Source organism: Triturus cristatus, chromosome 4_1, assembly GCF_964204655.1.
Source record: "Triturus cristatus chromosome 4_1, aTriCri1.1, whole genome shotgun sequence".
NCBI lineage: Eukaryota > Metazoa > Chordata > Amphibia > Caudata > Salamandridae > Triturus > Triturus cristatus.
The window spans coordinates 342,118,540-342,134,518 of NC_140585.1; the positions used below are offsets into that span (position 1 = coordinate 342,118,540).

General features: G+C 49.0%; 1 long non-coding RNA gene across 1 annotated transcript in view; it reads left to right on the forward strand.

Moving 5' to 3' along the window:
- LOC146854921 (uncharacterized) overlaps nt 1-15,979 on the forward strand; it is a 53,388-nt gene that overhangs the window by 13,946 nt on the left and 23,463 nt on the right. The window contains exon 2 of the long non-coding RNA XR_014981246.1: nt 8,621-8,676. This is a non-coding gene — a long non-coding RNA (uncharacterized LOC146854921). The remainder of the gene's footprint in view (nt 1-8,620; nt 8,677-15,979) is intronic.

Consider the following 15,979-nt stretch of genomic DNA (forward strand, 5'->3'; position numbering starts at 1 on the left):
CATGGTTACGAAGCCACAAGGAATGGCGGCTTCACCAGGGTATTCCATTGTGGGGGTCCCGGGTATTAGTCCCCACCCTGCGGCTCCGAAAGCTCGTCTTCTCATGGTGCCACGACATACCCAGCGCAGGGCACATGGGAGGGACCAAAACCCTGGAGAGGGTGTTGAGACAGTTCTGGTGGCCTACCGTTCGTCCTGACATACTGCTATGGGTGAAGAAATGTACGGTATGCGCACAGACGAAATCTGACCATCAACGACAGCAAGGTCTGCTGATGCCGCTTCCTACCCCGATGAATCCCTGGGAAAGGATCTCCATAGACTTCGTGGTGGGGCTGCCGAAGGACCAGGGATGTACAGCCATCATTGTCGTCGTTGATTATCTCACGAAGATGGGCCACTTTATCGCCTGTAAACAGGTCCCCTCGGCAGGGGTGTTGGCGTCACTCCTGTTGAGACACGTGGTGCGGCTTCATGGACTCCCGGTGGGGATCGTCTCGGATCGGGGATCGCAGTTCACCGCCCGGTTCTGGAGAGTGTGGTGCGAACAGCTTGGCATCCATTCCTCCCTGTCCACGAGCTTCCACCCCCAGACGGATGGGCAAACAGAGCGACTCAACCAGACCCTTAAACAATATTTGCGTTGCTACGCCGATAAGGCGGCGGACTCATGGGTTGATTTGCTCTGGGTGGCTTAGGTTGCTTATAACAACGCACAACATACCTCAACACACCACACTCCTTTCTTTCTTGCTTCAGGGTTTCACCCCCGGTTTGTACCCTTCCTTCTCCCCAGGGAGGCAGTGTCCCTTCCTGATTTACAGACAAGACTCAGCACCATACACGCCACTCTCAAACAGGCCAGGGCCAGCTTGCTGATGGCGAAGGCACGCTATAAAGCACAAGCAGACAAACGGAGGAGACCCGCACCGATTTACCGCAAGGGGGAGAGAGTGTGGTTGTCCACAAAAAACATCCGCTTCCGCTATCCCAGCGTTTTTCACCCGAAGTACATAGGTCCATACCCAGTGGTGCGACATGTGAACCCGGTGGCGGTGCTGCTGCGGTTGCCGCAGCATCTGCGCATCCATCCGGTGTTCCACGTGTCACTGCTCAAACCCTCGCTGTGCCCGGTGAAAAAGCCCCCCGCACCCGTGTGGGTGCACCACGAACAGGAGTACATCGTTCACCGCATCTTGGATTCCAAGCTGGTAAGGGGCAAGCTGTGGTACCTTTTGGCCTGGAAAGGCTACGGGCCCGAGGAGAACTCATGGGAGCCGGCGACGGCGGTACACGCGGCCCGACTGGTGGCGGCCTTCCACCGGCGTTCACCCTCCAAGCCTGGGGGCTCCGGCGGTCCGGTTGCCGGGGTGAAGAGGGGTGTGCTGTCATGATCTGGGGGCCGACGGAGCTGTTCCGAGGAGAGGACTCCAACTCCCAGCGGCCCCTGCGGCCTCCCGACGGAAGAGACGTCACGGCACCCCGGTCAAGCATAAAAGACGCGGCAACCCGAGGGGCGGGGCCAATGATTCCCGTCCGCCCTTGCGGATCCTAACGGCCCCGAACTCGCTCCCGCTTCGTCCAGCCTTCTGCCTTCCGTCCAGCCTGCGCCTCGGCGTGTGTTTTCCCGCAACTGATAGCGCGACGACTCAGAGGAGGTAAGCAGGCGGCGTCTTCTCGATTCACCGCCACAACCAGCGGGACCCTCCCTGGCCCTCACTGATCCCGGTGTTCCGAGCCGGCACAGGAGACCAGTTCTTCCGGTGCGCCACTGCCATTACCTCAGGCGCCAACGGCACTTCTTGACTTCCCGGCGCTCCTCCGCCTCACGGATTCCCAGGCGGGAGTGGCAGCGCTACCCTCTTCACAGACCTCCGGGCGCTCCTCCGCCTCAAGGATTCCCAGGCGTGAGTGGCAGCGCCGTCTACTTCGCCGACCTCCGGGCGCTCCTCCGCCTCAAGGATTCCCAGGCGTGAGTGGCAGCGCCGTCTACTTTCACAGACCTCCGGGCGCTCTTCCGCCTCAAGGATTCCTAGGCGGGAGGGGCAGCGCCCCCAGCACCTTCCACGTCAAAACAAACAGCGAAGGCTCCGGCGCTCCTCCGGCGCTCCTCAGCCCCCGGAGTTCCAGGGCGTGAGTAGTAGCGCCTGAGTCTGCGGAACGCCTTGAGCCTGTCCCTTCGCCTCCCCGTGAAGGAACGGGGAGCGCGTCCCGTCCGTGAGGCAACGGATAGGGACCCGAAGAGAGCTGCCACATTGGACTCCGTACACTCCCAAGAAACCCCTCCAGAGTCCCCGAGGGGACCCTAGCCCATCGTCCGCTGTGGGAAGGAAGGAACCCCAGGTAGGGGAAGAAGCTAGTAGGGAGGGTGAAAAGGGGTGTAGGAGAGAGGGGCCGGTGTCTAAGTTCGTCTTCTTGTTTCTTTCAGGTTCTCCCTCCGCTGTTCCTTCCCGACCTTCCCTCGCCCACCTCTCTCCTCGTCCGAGGGTATAATACGTACACCGGGCAGGGGTCGGATGGGCGGGGGGCCCATACATAGCACCGACGTAATCCTGAGGAGAGGCATCACTGGGACTACGACACTACAATACTGCCGCATCCCGTCCACAGCGCCATGAAACCGCCTTGTGTAAGCTCGCTCTACAAATAACTTTAACATAACATAACATAACAGATCACAGAACTGAGTGTGAGTAAACAATGAGTAGCACTGTAAAAAATTATATGTTTGTCAGAAAGGTGCTATAGAGAGATCAGGTGCATTGTTGGTGAGTGGTACTTAGGGAATTCATTGAGAAGGAGGAAATGGGGGAGGCAACATCAAAAAGACTGTTGTACCATGTTCGACGAGTGCTAGGGCCAGCCCCGGCTGGGAGTATTAGCCCCCCAAAGTTCTGGTCTAAATGCACCCTTAGCGGTGACTGACCTAAGCTGCCCTGCCCACCTGATGAGCCAAACTGCACCGTGGCCAACCCAATCGGTGCTACCTTTTATGTGGGTTTATCCCCCTTAAATACCGTAGACCACCAGTCCATGACTTTACTCACAACGTTTTAGGGGTGGCGCATTGCAAGGCAAGCCCCCAGTTGCTCAGGCTTACAACCACCCGAAGGACTAGCGGGGCGCCGTCGTTTTCATCTAGGGTCCTGCTGTAAAGACTCCTGGGGTTTGGCATTGGGCACCCTTATTGTGCTCCTGAAGAGGGTACCCTATGTAACAATCAGTGTCAGGATCGCTCTGTAACTCCGCGTGCAACACAAAGTAACATATTAACACATTCGGTAGAGTGCTCCGCTGTCCCACCGGCACGCTGGCTATGCGGTAGGGAGGATGACTGCGTGTCCAGCGGGGGAACTAAGAGGACAGCCAGTGGGTGGGGGCAGGTATAAATACCTGACCCCCCCGCCACTTGCACGCCGGAAATGACCCAGCTAAGGCGCCAGACGTGGGGACTCCCACAGAGGGGTCCCAGTGAGTGGAGCGCAGGGATGTTTCCGAATGCGGCACTAAGGAGGCCACCCTCTTACAGGGCACACTGCATGCACCGCGGGCAGCCACATAGTGCAACATCGGCAACCCTCCCAGAAGCATAGTAAGGTACTTGGTACACACTACAAAAATCACGTCACACAAATTTTATTGGAAAAAACTGTTTGCTACAGGTTTTTTTTCATACATGAAGTATGCCCACGTGGTGGGTTAACTTACAGGTGATCCAAGGGCAGGCAGGGGTGACTGATCTAAGCTGCCCGCCCGCCTGATGTGCCAAACTGCACTGTGGCCAACCCAATCGATGCTGCCGTTAATGTGGGGATTACCCCCCTTAAATACTATGGACCACCAGTCCATGACTTTACTCACACCATTTTAGGGGCGAGCGTTGCAAGGCACGCCTGCAGTTACTCAGGCTAACTGCCGAAGGACTAGCGGGCACTGACGTCTACATATAGAGTCCTGCCGTAAAGACTCCTGGGGTTTGGTATAGGGCACCTCTATTGTGCTCCTGAAGAGGGTACCCCTGTTTATCAATCAGCCTCCGGATCGCCCTGTAACGCCGTCAAATCCCTGGATGTGGCTGGCGTCATAGCCGGGACCCCCACCATGACAGGCTCCATAACCTCCTGCAACCTGCAGTTTATTTATTTATTTTATTTATTTATTTATTTATTAGTTTATATAGCGCTAGAATCGACTCCAATGGAGTATCTCTGCGCTTTTCAATAATCGGTAAAGCAAGGATAAGATGAAAGAGGGGCTAGATCTCATTCTTAAACAGCACAGTTTTAAGAAGTTTCCTATAGGTAAGATGTTCCTTGCATTGTCTTAATGATAAAGGAAGTTTATTCCACAATGTGGGGCCTGTAATAGATAAAGCTTTATTCCCATGTCTGGCTTTTTTTGCACGAGGGATCACCAAGAGGAGGTTATTGCTAGATCTTAGTGATCGGAGCGGTATGTAGGGAACAAATTTATTTTGTAGATAAACGGGCCCTTGGCCATTTATGCATTTGTGGATAAGGCAACATATCTTAAATTTTATCCTCTGACGGATCGACAGCCAGTGTAGCTGATCCAGGAGGGGTTTAGAAGCAGTTCTGGGGGGAACATTAAGGACAAGGCGGGCTGCCGTGTTTTGAATGACCTGCAGTTTATTCAAAACACTTTCGTTGGCAGAAAGAAGCAGGCCATTACAGTAGTCAATCCTACTTAAAACCAAGGTCTGGACCAAGGTTCTCTTACAGGAATCTGGCAGGAGGGGAAAGATTTTCCGTAACAAACTAATGGTGTGAAAACAGATTCCTGAAGTGTAATTGACATGTTGTTTAAAAAGCAAGTCTTGATCCAAACGAATCCCAAGGTTCTTCACAACCTGTTTAGGTTCAGGAACTATTCCCAGATCAGGCGGCCACCAGTCAGGGGTCCACAACATTTTTGCCTCACCAAAAACAACATTACTTCCGTTTTACTGACATTACACTGGAGAAAGTTGGAAGACATCCAGCGAGCCACTGCCTTCATGCCAGCAGAAAAGGAATTTTTCACTTCAGCGGAGAGGGTTTTGAAAGGAAAGAGGAGCTGGGTGTCATCAGCGTACGATACTGGAATGAAACCATATCTTCGCATCACTCTAGCCAATGGTGCCACGTTTATATTAAAAAGGGTTGGGCTCAAACAAGAGCCCTGGGGCACCCCCTTAGAGATCTCAATCTCCGCTGAGCGGTAGGAGTCCATGATAACTCTCTGGGAACGATTAAGGAGAAAGCTTTTCAGCCATTCGATGGCCCTATCCTTGATGCCAGCGTTCGATAACCGTTCAATAAGAATGGTATGTGAAACGGTATCGAACGCTGCTGAAAGATCTAAGAGCACAAGGATTACTGAAAAGCCCCTGTCCTGATACATCTGTAGGTCATCTGTGACAGACAGAAGAGTAGACTCCGTACTGTGTTTATGCCTAAACCCTGACTGAGAGTAGTCCAAAGCCCCCACAAGTTCGATGTAATTGGACAAGTGGTGATTGACATGTTTCTCAGCCAGTTTCCCTAAGAATGGTAATAGGGATATAGGCCTAAGGTTGGTTAGCAGTTACCAGTCCTTCTAGCTGGACCAATTATTTGTCTCCTCTAGCAGGTGTGCCCATAGTGCCAGATGAACTGTGTCCCAATGTGAGTCTATTGTGGCGAATGACAATTTTAATTTTCAATGTCACAATGCAAATGGGATAACGTCCCTACCACTGAGGGGGTTTTAAACTGGTGAAGTGCTGCAGATCTAATGGCTAACTAATTACCCATGGTCCATCTGGCCTTCCTAAGTGCAAGAGTCACACACATCGTGATATACCCTTAGTTTTAACAACCTTGCCACCAATTAGTAATTCAGCTGTGCCCTCTACAGGCTCCGCAAAGATTAATCCCTACTCACCGGATCCAGGACCAAACAGGCAAACAGTTGATCATAAACCATGTAAACGAACTCTAAACCACCGTTCTCCTAGTGGCTCAATATTCAATCCATTTGTACGCATGCAGCGTATCTATTACAATCACGGGGCCATACAAGCATGCCAGTTCACACTCAAGTGTCTGAGACATAAACATCAATTGAAAGAATAAATTAACGAGAATTCAGCAACTCATCCCACTTAACTGCAACAAGCTGGGCATGGCCGAGTGGATATTAAAAGTGGCATATCAGATATTTGGCAACTCATCCCTTCTATCTGCAACAAGATAGTCACTAACAGAACACCAAGCCAAGAGACTTAATAGAGCAGTATCAGCTATTAGCACATTGTCCCCTCTCACTAAGGCAGGATAGACATTCAAGAATGGTTAACTTGCACAGTTCCCAAGGTCCTCCTGCAAGTTAACAGTAATGCTTCGACGCAGTGTAACCTGGTGGCCTAGCGCATCATAGCATCCCAAAGGCTCTTGCTTTAAGAAAGAACATCAAAAAAGGATCTTTCTTTACATGGCATCGCATAATCTGCCATCATGAAACCTTTACAGAAAGATGAACTCGCTGCCCCTGCCAGGACTTGAAGCCTCGCCTTATTAACTGCATAAGTACTGTCTGCAGTTTGCCTGAAGCTCCTTCTTACCACAAGACCACTTAAAGACACTAGTGCCCCAGGTATTAAATCCAAGAGGGGCTATGATATCCCCAAACCCCTTGGGCATGCGCCCACCTGCGACCCACGCAAGTACATCCACATTGGTTCCGTAACCAAATTCGAGCCCATACACCCATCTATCATGCATCTGGTTCGGATACACAACCAGAAAAAATTGAGAAAATGAGCTACGCAAAGATGCCTTCCGCTCTTCCACCCTTAGGAGGGAAGTGTAAATCTTTGTGAACAAACATAATTTGCACTGTTTCTTTCTATACGGTTGTGCCGGCAAACAAGTTAAGCCCTACTGCTGAAGAGACGGGTTCTTTGAAGCTGAACGCAGGCTCAATCAATAAGTGATCTTTTTTTTTTTCCAATGGCCCAATCCACTGGATGAAGCAACAAAGCCTGTGAAAGATGCCCTTGTACTATCCAATAGTGACTAACCAAATCTCAGACGTGTTTTCACAGCCCGCTTATGGCGCCAGTTCTGGGGCACTTTGAGTAAGTTCTCGAGTGTGTTTTGCCGAACCACAACTGTTACCGGCAGGCATAACTATGTTGATGCCATTGGGTCGACCATGGGGGGGGAGTTATTGTTTTTCTTCCTGTGTTATTTCACAAAATATGCCTCAGTTGGCCAATTGAACAAAAGCATTGCAAACCAAGGCCCCGTGCATGCCCAAAATCCTTACCTCTCCCAGAGCATGTGGTGTCCAATCAAAAAATCACCCCACACCCGAAACCGGCTCAAGTCCGCCGCTGCGCCACAAAGTACAATGAATCAATATCATCACAATGGGGCACGGCAGCACCATGAATCGGGGCTATGGAAGACTACAGAAATACATTAAAAAGTTCCTGATTAAATCAGTCTGAAGTGAAGAGTACCATATAGATTTGAAAAGGGTACTTCAAATCATTAGACTCTGACTTTCAGCCTGTAACACTGTCTAATGGAAGACAGTAGAACACATGGATCCTCTTTTAGCACGAGAATTAAGATAGGTATCAATGCCAAGGCAAACGCACAGTGTATAGACAATATAAAAGTCCACCTTGTCTGTATCATGGCGGGGCCAACCAGCAAACAAACAAACCGAGGCAGGACAGGGCATAACCCAAGACTGGCACCCCGCCACTCGGCAACCGAGCCTGTCCACTGTACAGGTCTCAATGCTGGAGTGGGAGGAGTACACTAAACCACTCTGAGGCCATGCCTGTTCTCTGCCCTGGGTGGGCCCTACTTCCAAGACGGTTTAAGGCCTGCACAGAAACCCCCACTCTACCGCTCCCTCGATCTCAGACCATACCATCAAGCAGACTGGAGACCGAGCCACTGCCCCCAACGTGGGAGGCATTGGGGCCACCAGCAACCACATGCCCCAGAGGCCCAAACTCACCCCAACCAAACAACGAATGCCAATACCTGACCCCCCACCCCTTGCATGCCGGAAATGACCTGGATATGGTGCCAGACGTGGGGGACTCCCATAAAGGGGTCCCAGTGCGTGGAGTGTGGGGATGTGCCAGAATGCGGCACTAAGGAGGCCGCCTTCTTAAGAGGGCACACTGCGTGCGCCGCTGGCAGCCACATTTCGGACTGACCTAACAAAGCGACTGTCAGGACCAGGTATATAGTTCCCTTGACAGCACAGGAGCAGAATGACGCTAATTCTCCATGCACCCCTCAGTACGTCCCTGCTAGGCTTTTGGGTAATTCGTCACAGGTAAGTACTAAGGGGGAAAGGGGATTGGGACAGAGAAGAGACAACACTATGGCACTCTGCTTGTTCGGTATCTTCTTATTATTATTTCTTACAGTGCTGTAACCATAAACATTACTAAATCAGAGTTCCTTGAATTTACAATATATCTTTCTAACAGGTAGCTAATCTTACCAGAATACAAGGGGTGCTCAACCTCTCTTCTTAATTTCTCTTGCAATGTTTTTGTGTGTGTTGTTTAATGAAGAGAAGTCTTACTCAGCTCTCTGATTTACAGGACCAGCCTGACCTTCGTTCACTGTGACCTTGGGTGCGCACAGGGAGAAAACATAGGTAAGTCACTATACTTTTATTAGTTCCTAAGGTAAGCATGTGCCCTTCTCTTTATCTAGACTTACTTAGAATGAGCTGCAGTAGTTTTGTAATTATCCGGAATGAATTGCAACTTATTGTCTTTTAGTCAGAGCTTCTTAATAGTCGATAATATTTGAAGAGGAAAGAATGTTGAGAGAAACCTTCAAGTAACTCAAGTTATATTTTCTCTACGTTCAAGCCTCCACTAGAGTCTATGGTTATATGCTGCGTGTTGAATTGTCATGCCCGCATTCACCAGGACTCTCAAAACCCTCTAGGTATCTTTAAACTCAGTGTCTTTACACCAATATATTCCTGAAGTGGAGCAAGGTTTAATAGTAGTGCCTTAGCAAGACACGCCTCAGATAGGAACGCTATTCTCCACATATGCGCAATTTGGTTCACAACTCATATTTTCAGATTGCGCTAACAGAATGCACTGACCTTACTCTGGAAAGGAATTCAGAGCCGCCGGAACTAACCCCGAGTCTTGAAACACCACTACCCTGACTAACTCTCTCTTACGCTCCCGGAAAAACTGCTGCGTCGGTGAAATCTTCGGTGAAGTGTGCCTTAGAACGTTGGTGCACGCTTCAGCTGGACTTAGAATTCTAGAGGAGACTAGACCGCTGACCAGCAGACCAGCTGGCGGCCATATTGGAAGACCAGCGCTGCCAACATGCACTCCAACTAAGGGCACAGTGGGGTTTGGAACTTGGGTGGTGAAACTGAGGAGTAGAGACAATAGCCACTGTAGGGTCATGAGGAGGAAACCTCCGGGGAACCCTGACAACGACATGACCGGCCGGGCCACCAAAATCAGCCCTGGTAAATTTTCCCGGAGCAGCTCCCACAGAGCAAGTAGTGAACAAATGTAGCGTTTCCACAGTGGACTGGCAGGGTGTGGGCGGTTTTGTTGCTGGGGACCAGCCAACCACGTTCCTGTCTGTAGGAGGCAGGAACCACCCAAACACAAAAACAAATGGCTTTAAAGCATTCTTTAAACCATTTGTTTTTGATTGTTGATTTATAAGAGCTTTAGGCAGGAACTTGAACGGCGGTTGCCCATCAACTAAACCAAACCCACTGGAAGAGAAACCTCCCCCACCCTTCCAGACAAGGCAAAGACAGTCCGGGACCATAGGGCAATCAGGCAGTGCCCGACCGACTGGGCTGACAGGTCAGTTTGTGTCGCAGTTTTTACTAGTTTTCCTTGAAATAAAAACAAGCTCAAATCCATTCAGCCATCGACACCTTGCAAAACACTTATACAGTTGTCTTTACAAGTTCAAAACTGCCCAGTTTATAAATATGGGGAACTTTTTAGTTATCTAAATCACTAATGGGGTCACTTTTATTTTGGTTTACAGGCCTATTTTCTGTCTCAGTCTGACCCTGCTACTGTAGCATTCAAAGAACTCCAATCACTGATAATTGCTACAAGTTACAATCAAAATATTGCAAGACGTGTGAATATATTACACAAGAGCTATGGTTGAAAAAATAATTTATCAGCTATCATATAGTAATGCTGTGGTACTTAAAACAGTCTCAGATAGACCCCCCCCCCCATCTATAAATAAACAAGGTCACTTTTGCGGCTTTACGTTTATTCAACCTTTGAACCACCGGGCATCTGTCCTGAAATTTATTATTTCGGAGTTGATGTTCTTGGATACATAGCCTACAGATAAAACTGATTGCAAGAAATAACCCAATTTTTTTGTGGTCCCCTCATTTTTGCATATCTTGATTTGCTGGCTTTAAAACTCTTTGCACTTTACCACTGCTAAATAGTAGCAAAGTGGTGTTGCTTCCCTTATAAAACATGTGCTGTATATTTGAACTCCTTATTTAACTTCCCAATTAGTCCCTTGTAAATGGTGCCTAAAAGGCATCTATGGCATAGAAAGCTAAATGTGAGCTGCAATGTATATTTACATGGCCTACATATACAACAAAAATAAATCTCTAACAGGAGCACCATTGGGCTCTGGTTAGGCTGCGCTTTAGATGAGTTGCAGGGACATGGCAGAGAAAAATGCTTTGCCGTGAAGTAATAGCCTAATTTTATATATTTACAAGTCACCCAAAAAGTGTGTGCTGTACGTCCAGAGGGCATGGCACTAAAGTACAAAATTACGGCACACTAACTATTGGGGGTTAGTGCGCCCTCTCAGAGAAATAAACCCCAAATATTTTTTTACTGTGTAGACCTGGCTATACATTTCCCTAATAGACCTAGGTGGGATTAAAATATTTATTTTTCATCTCTGCTTAGGAAAGGGCTAGACACATGCTTCAAAGTTATTTTCTGCTTAGTTTCTGAAATCTTACTGTGAGAAGTTGGCCTGGTATATGCTGACCACTAATTAAAGTGGGCACCTTGTACCAGTCCAAACAACCACAATACACAGCGGGCTCCGGGAGAACGAACCATATACTAAGAAAGTGGTATAACAACCACAACTTAACTAGACACAGTGCCTAGAGCACTTAGAATCACTGGGACCCCAAGGAACCACGCAAAGTAGGGGACCCATGGAGGACGGGTGCAGTGTGAGAGCAGCCAACGCTCTTTTAACCTTCCTGTAAACCACGTCAAATCACTCTACCTTCACAGTATTGGGAGATTTCATCTTTCACCTCGAAGACAACAACTCGAGTGATTCTACCACCCTAATAGACAATTTCAGTAGCTACGGACTAACCCGACTAGCGACAGGACCCACTCACACAGCAGGTCACACTCTGGATTCTATCTTCACCAATAATTGCCATATTAAGGTCACCTCCACCACACCTCTTCCCTGGTCCGATCACGCCGCCATAAATTTTACTCTAGTAATCACGCTGTCCAATGCTAGGAGAAAGGACCTTGTACTTCCGAATAAATCCCGTCCATGGAAAAAATTAGAAGCTACTTCACTAGCAAACTTTCTCAGCAAGGACGCACCCATCAACGTCAGCACAGACAGTAACGATGGAGCCCGCAAATTTAACGCCTGGCTCTTACAAGCAATGGACAAGTTAGCCCCGGAAGAATTAAAAAAACCCAAGATCCGCTCTGCAACCTCACAATGGTACACCTCAGAGGTTAAATTGATAAAATTGAAATGCAGGAGGGCCGAGAGAATTTGGCGAAATGATTACAGCCCTCAGTCCAAAAAGGAGTATACGGCTGCCTTACATGAATACAAGCTTGCCATAGAGCAAGCTAAGACCATATTCTTTACTAAGACAATCCAAGAGTCCTCAAACTCCTCAATGGAACTATTTAAGACCGTGACTCACTTAGCTAAAAGTCCGAGAGAAATTACATTCCAACCGCACCAAGAATTTGTGGAAAACATTGCCCAATTCTTTCAACAGAAAGTTCAGTCAGTGTATAATGACCTTCGATCGCTACCTCCGTGCGAAGCGGTCCCCCATGACTCAGATCCACAGACACAAATTCCGGAATTCCCCAGTTTCTCCCAGCTCAGCTGTGATCATGTTGCCACGCTGCTTCTTCAGACTAAGTCTGGCTCGCCACTGGACGCATGCCCCCCTTATGTCCTACATATGGTCCCTGAGACCATTAGTCAAGCCCTAACCCCCCTTCTTAATACTGCAATAAACTTAGGAAACTTTTAGGACAAACGGAGCGAGTTGCACTACAGAGTGCAGCGCGCTCACAGGAGCTCACACAAGGAATTTTTAAAATCGCTGATTATTAGTGTATTTGTTGTGTATTGTTGCCGCTTTTAGGCTTTTAACTAAGAATCCACTTACTTGCACCACATTTGTAAATTCACCGTGTTTGGAGCGGGTCCTTCTCCCGACAGACAGCACTGCGGTGGACATCTTGGCTTGGGGGGGCGGCCTAGAGAAGCTGCGCACGGTCTAGTCGTCGCAAGGACGCTAGACCGGTATTTAAAACGGGCCATGCTGGCGCGCAGCGGGCACGCGCTGCGGGCACGCCGGAGCATCGCCGGAGTTACGCCAGAGTCCAGCCCGTCTGCGCCCGTCCGCGCACAGGCGGGCGCAGGGGCTGGGACGGCTGGCCATCGTCGCACTTACTCCTCAGAAATGCTTAAATCTTTGAATAGAGGCGAGCCCATGTTGGACAAAGCAGTCCTGCTGTTGCTTAAAAAGTACAGTATCTCTCGGAATGTTGGGGTCACACCTGCCTTGAATAAATGTTCCACGTTAAAAATAGCGAGCCTTAATACCCGCTCGTTGCACTGCCATCATCTGGAGGTATATAATATGCTTCAGGATAGTGACATCGATGTCCTGACTCTTTCAGAGACCTGGACAGATGAGAACTCGTTACCGGATATCATCGCCGCTGTACCAAGCGGATATGATATAATGTGGCATAACCGCCCAGGGGGCTCACGGGGGGGTGGAGTAGCTATTTTGTATAGGAAGACCATGACGGTTGAAAAAATACTAACTGAGACGATTGACTTAGCCGATCTTCTTGGGGTAAAGGTCACAGTAAACAATGTGTGTTGGGTGATCTTGTCTGTTTATCGTCCGCCGAAGGCAACCCCTACCTTCTTTGACTTATTCTGTCCTATTATATCTGACCTTAGGTCAAGATATATAAAAATCTTGGTTACAGGGGATTTTAATCTACATTGGGATAAGCCCACCTGGGATTCACCTATGCGCCAGTTAGACACATTAATGTCCGCATTGGACTTCACACAGATTGTGGATACCCCAACCCATGAAAAAGGGCACATTCTTGACCTTATGTGGACCACCGATGCCACTCTAACATTTAGTGAGGCAGCGCCCTGTGTCTGGTCGGATCACTGTTTGGTCTCGTGTGAGGTCCCCCTCAGCAATGGGGCTGTTCATAACTCACATAGCTTCAGGAAAACCCGGAAATGGATTGAAGTCAATCTGAGAGCCCTGACTGAGGCACATCTGGAACCCCCCCAGGTTTTAGAGCCAGATTGTAATTTGGACCGAGACCACTCTGATCTAACAAGATGTTTGATTCGGGCCATCGATCAGATAGCGCCAGTGAAAACACAGCAAATCAAGGGCTCTGGGAAAGCTCCCTGGTTTACTCCGCTCTTAAGGGACACCAAAACCAAGCTAAGGAGATTAGAAAGGCTGTGGAGGAAATCCAAGCAGGATACTGATAGGGATACCTATAAGGCCTTTCTCCACCAATATAAAAAACTTATGATTCAAGCTAAAGCGGACCATCTTGAGTCGCGCCTAAGCAAGGCCACTAATATCCAGAAAGAAACCTTTAAAATCCTGGCTGAGCTGAGTAAGAAGCCGGATAATGTTAAGCCCCCTTTTGATTGTAATACCTTCCAGACCTATTTCCTGGAGAAGGTGAAGATCATTGTCCAGGAGATAGAGAATATGGCGGCAACAGGGACTGCAATTGCCTTAACATCTAATGAGGCGAGCGACTGTTCTCTTACAATGTTCCCACAGATGGATACATTAATCTTGGAACAACTGATGTGTAAAATTAAATCTGGCTCTCCAGCTGATCCTTGTCCACCTGAGATCTTTCGCATTGCGCGTCCCTTATTGGAGGAATACATCATCTCTCTCCTTAATAGATCGCTAGACATGGGATACCTGCCGAGTGAACTTAAGGAGGCGCGGGTAAGACCCTTATTGAAAAAGCTGGGGTCAGATCCCGCTGTGTTGAAGAACTACAGACCCATCTCCCAGCTGCCCTTTCTCTCAAAAATCCTTGAGCAACATGTTCTTCAGTCCCTGTCCTGCTATCTGGAATCTCACCATCTACTCCACGATAGACAGGCAGGTTTTCGAGCACATCACAGCACCGAGTTGGTGATGCTCTCGGTGCTGGACGAACTAAGAGGTAGGGCTGACTGTAAGAAAGCGAGCGCCCTGATTTTATTAGATCTATCAGCGGCGTTCGATACTGTCAGCCACACCCTGCTCTTGGACAGATTGAAGAGCTTTGGGATTAAGGGCTCGGCGCTGCAGTGGTTGGAATCCTTCCTTACAGGCAGGACTCAAAGGATACAACTGGGGGATGAAACATCTGAGGTCGGGGTTTTAGAGTGTGGAGTACCGCAGGGGTCGGCCCTGTCCCCTCTTCTATTCAACCTATACCTGCAACCCCTGATCGCTGCGCTGGCAGCGATGGACTGTAAAGTCTTCAACTATGCGGACGATACGCAGTTGCTGCTAAGTATAAATGACACCTCGGCCGCACAACTCCAATCCCAGAACATCCTGAGGGTCACGGTACGATGGATGACAGATAACCTTTTAAAAGTCAATCCTGACAAAACTGAGATCTTGGTTATACCATCCACCCTCTCACCTTGGAGTGACCTCTACTGGCCCATGGAGTTGGGCTCGGCCCCAAAACCAAGCCTGGCTGTAAAAAGCTTGGGGATTCGGTTGGACGCTGACCTATCGATGGCGCCTCAGATCGCGTCGGTGGTAGGCAGCTGTACTAATATCATCCGGCAACTGCGGAAGTTATCCCCTATCCTTTCAGAGCCCATGATGCGCTCAATAGTAACTGCCACTATCATTTCCAGAATTGACTATGGGAATGCCCTCTATCTTGGCCTACCGAAAACCCTTACTAATAGGCTTCAGATTCTAATGAATGATGCTGCCCGACTGATTTTTAGACTCCCTAGGAGGTCTAGAGCCACTCCTCTACTACAAAACCTACATTGGCTTCCAATAAAAGAGAGAGTGGAATTCAAGAGTCTGTGTATAGCCCATAAGGTCATCTACGGTAAGGCTCCGGCCTATATCAAGGAGCGCCTACAACTGTACTGCCCGACGAGATCACTTCGGTCCTCGGACCTGCAGTTGTTGACTTGCTCTCGGTACAGGCTAGTGACGAAGCGAGGCAGAGCCTTCTCGGTATTGGTTCCCCAGTTGTGGAACAACTTGCCTGGAGGGCTACGTGAGGAAGGAAACCTCTTAAAATTTCGAAAGAGCCTGAAAACGCTACTGTTCAGGAGAAGCCTGAGCATGGCTTAATCCAATGCGATCTTTTGTTCTGACCTGTTGTGTTATTGTCCTATTCCATCTTTCCGGGCGCTTAGAGGCCTGCAGGTGATTAGGCGCGGTATAAAATTAAAATAACAATAACAATAACAATAACTTCGGACAATTCCCCAGCAGCTGGAGGAAGGCGTGCATCAGGCCTATACTCAAAAAGGAGTCCCTCGACTCCAAGGAAGCTAAGCATTACCGCCCTATATCATGCCTACCCCTACCTGCCAAAATTCTAGAAAACGCAATGAATCAGGAGCTAACA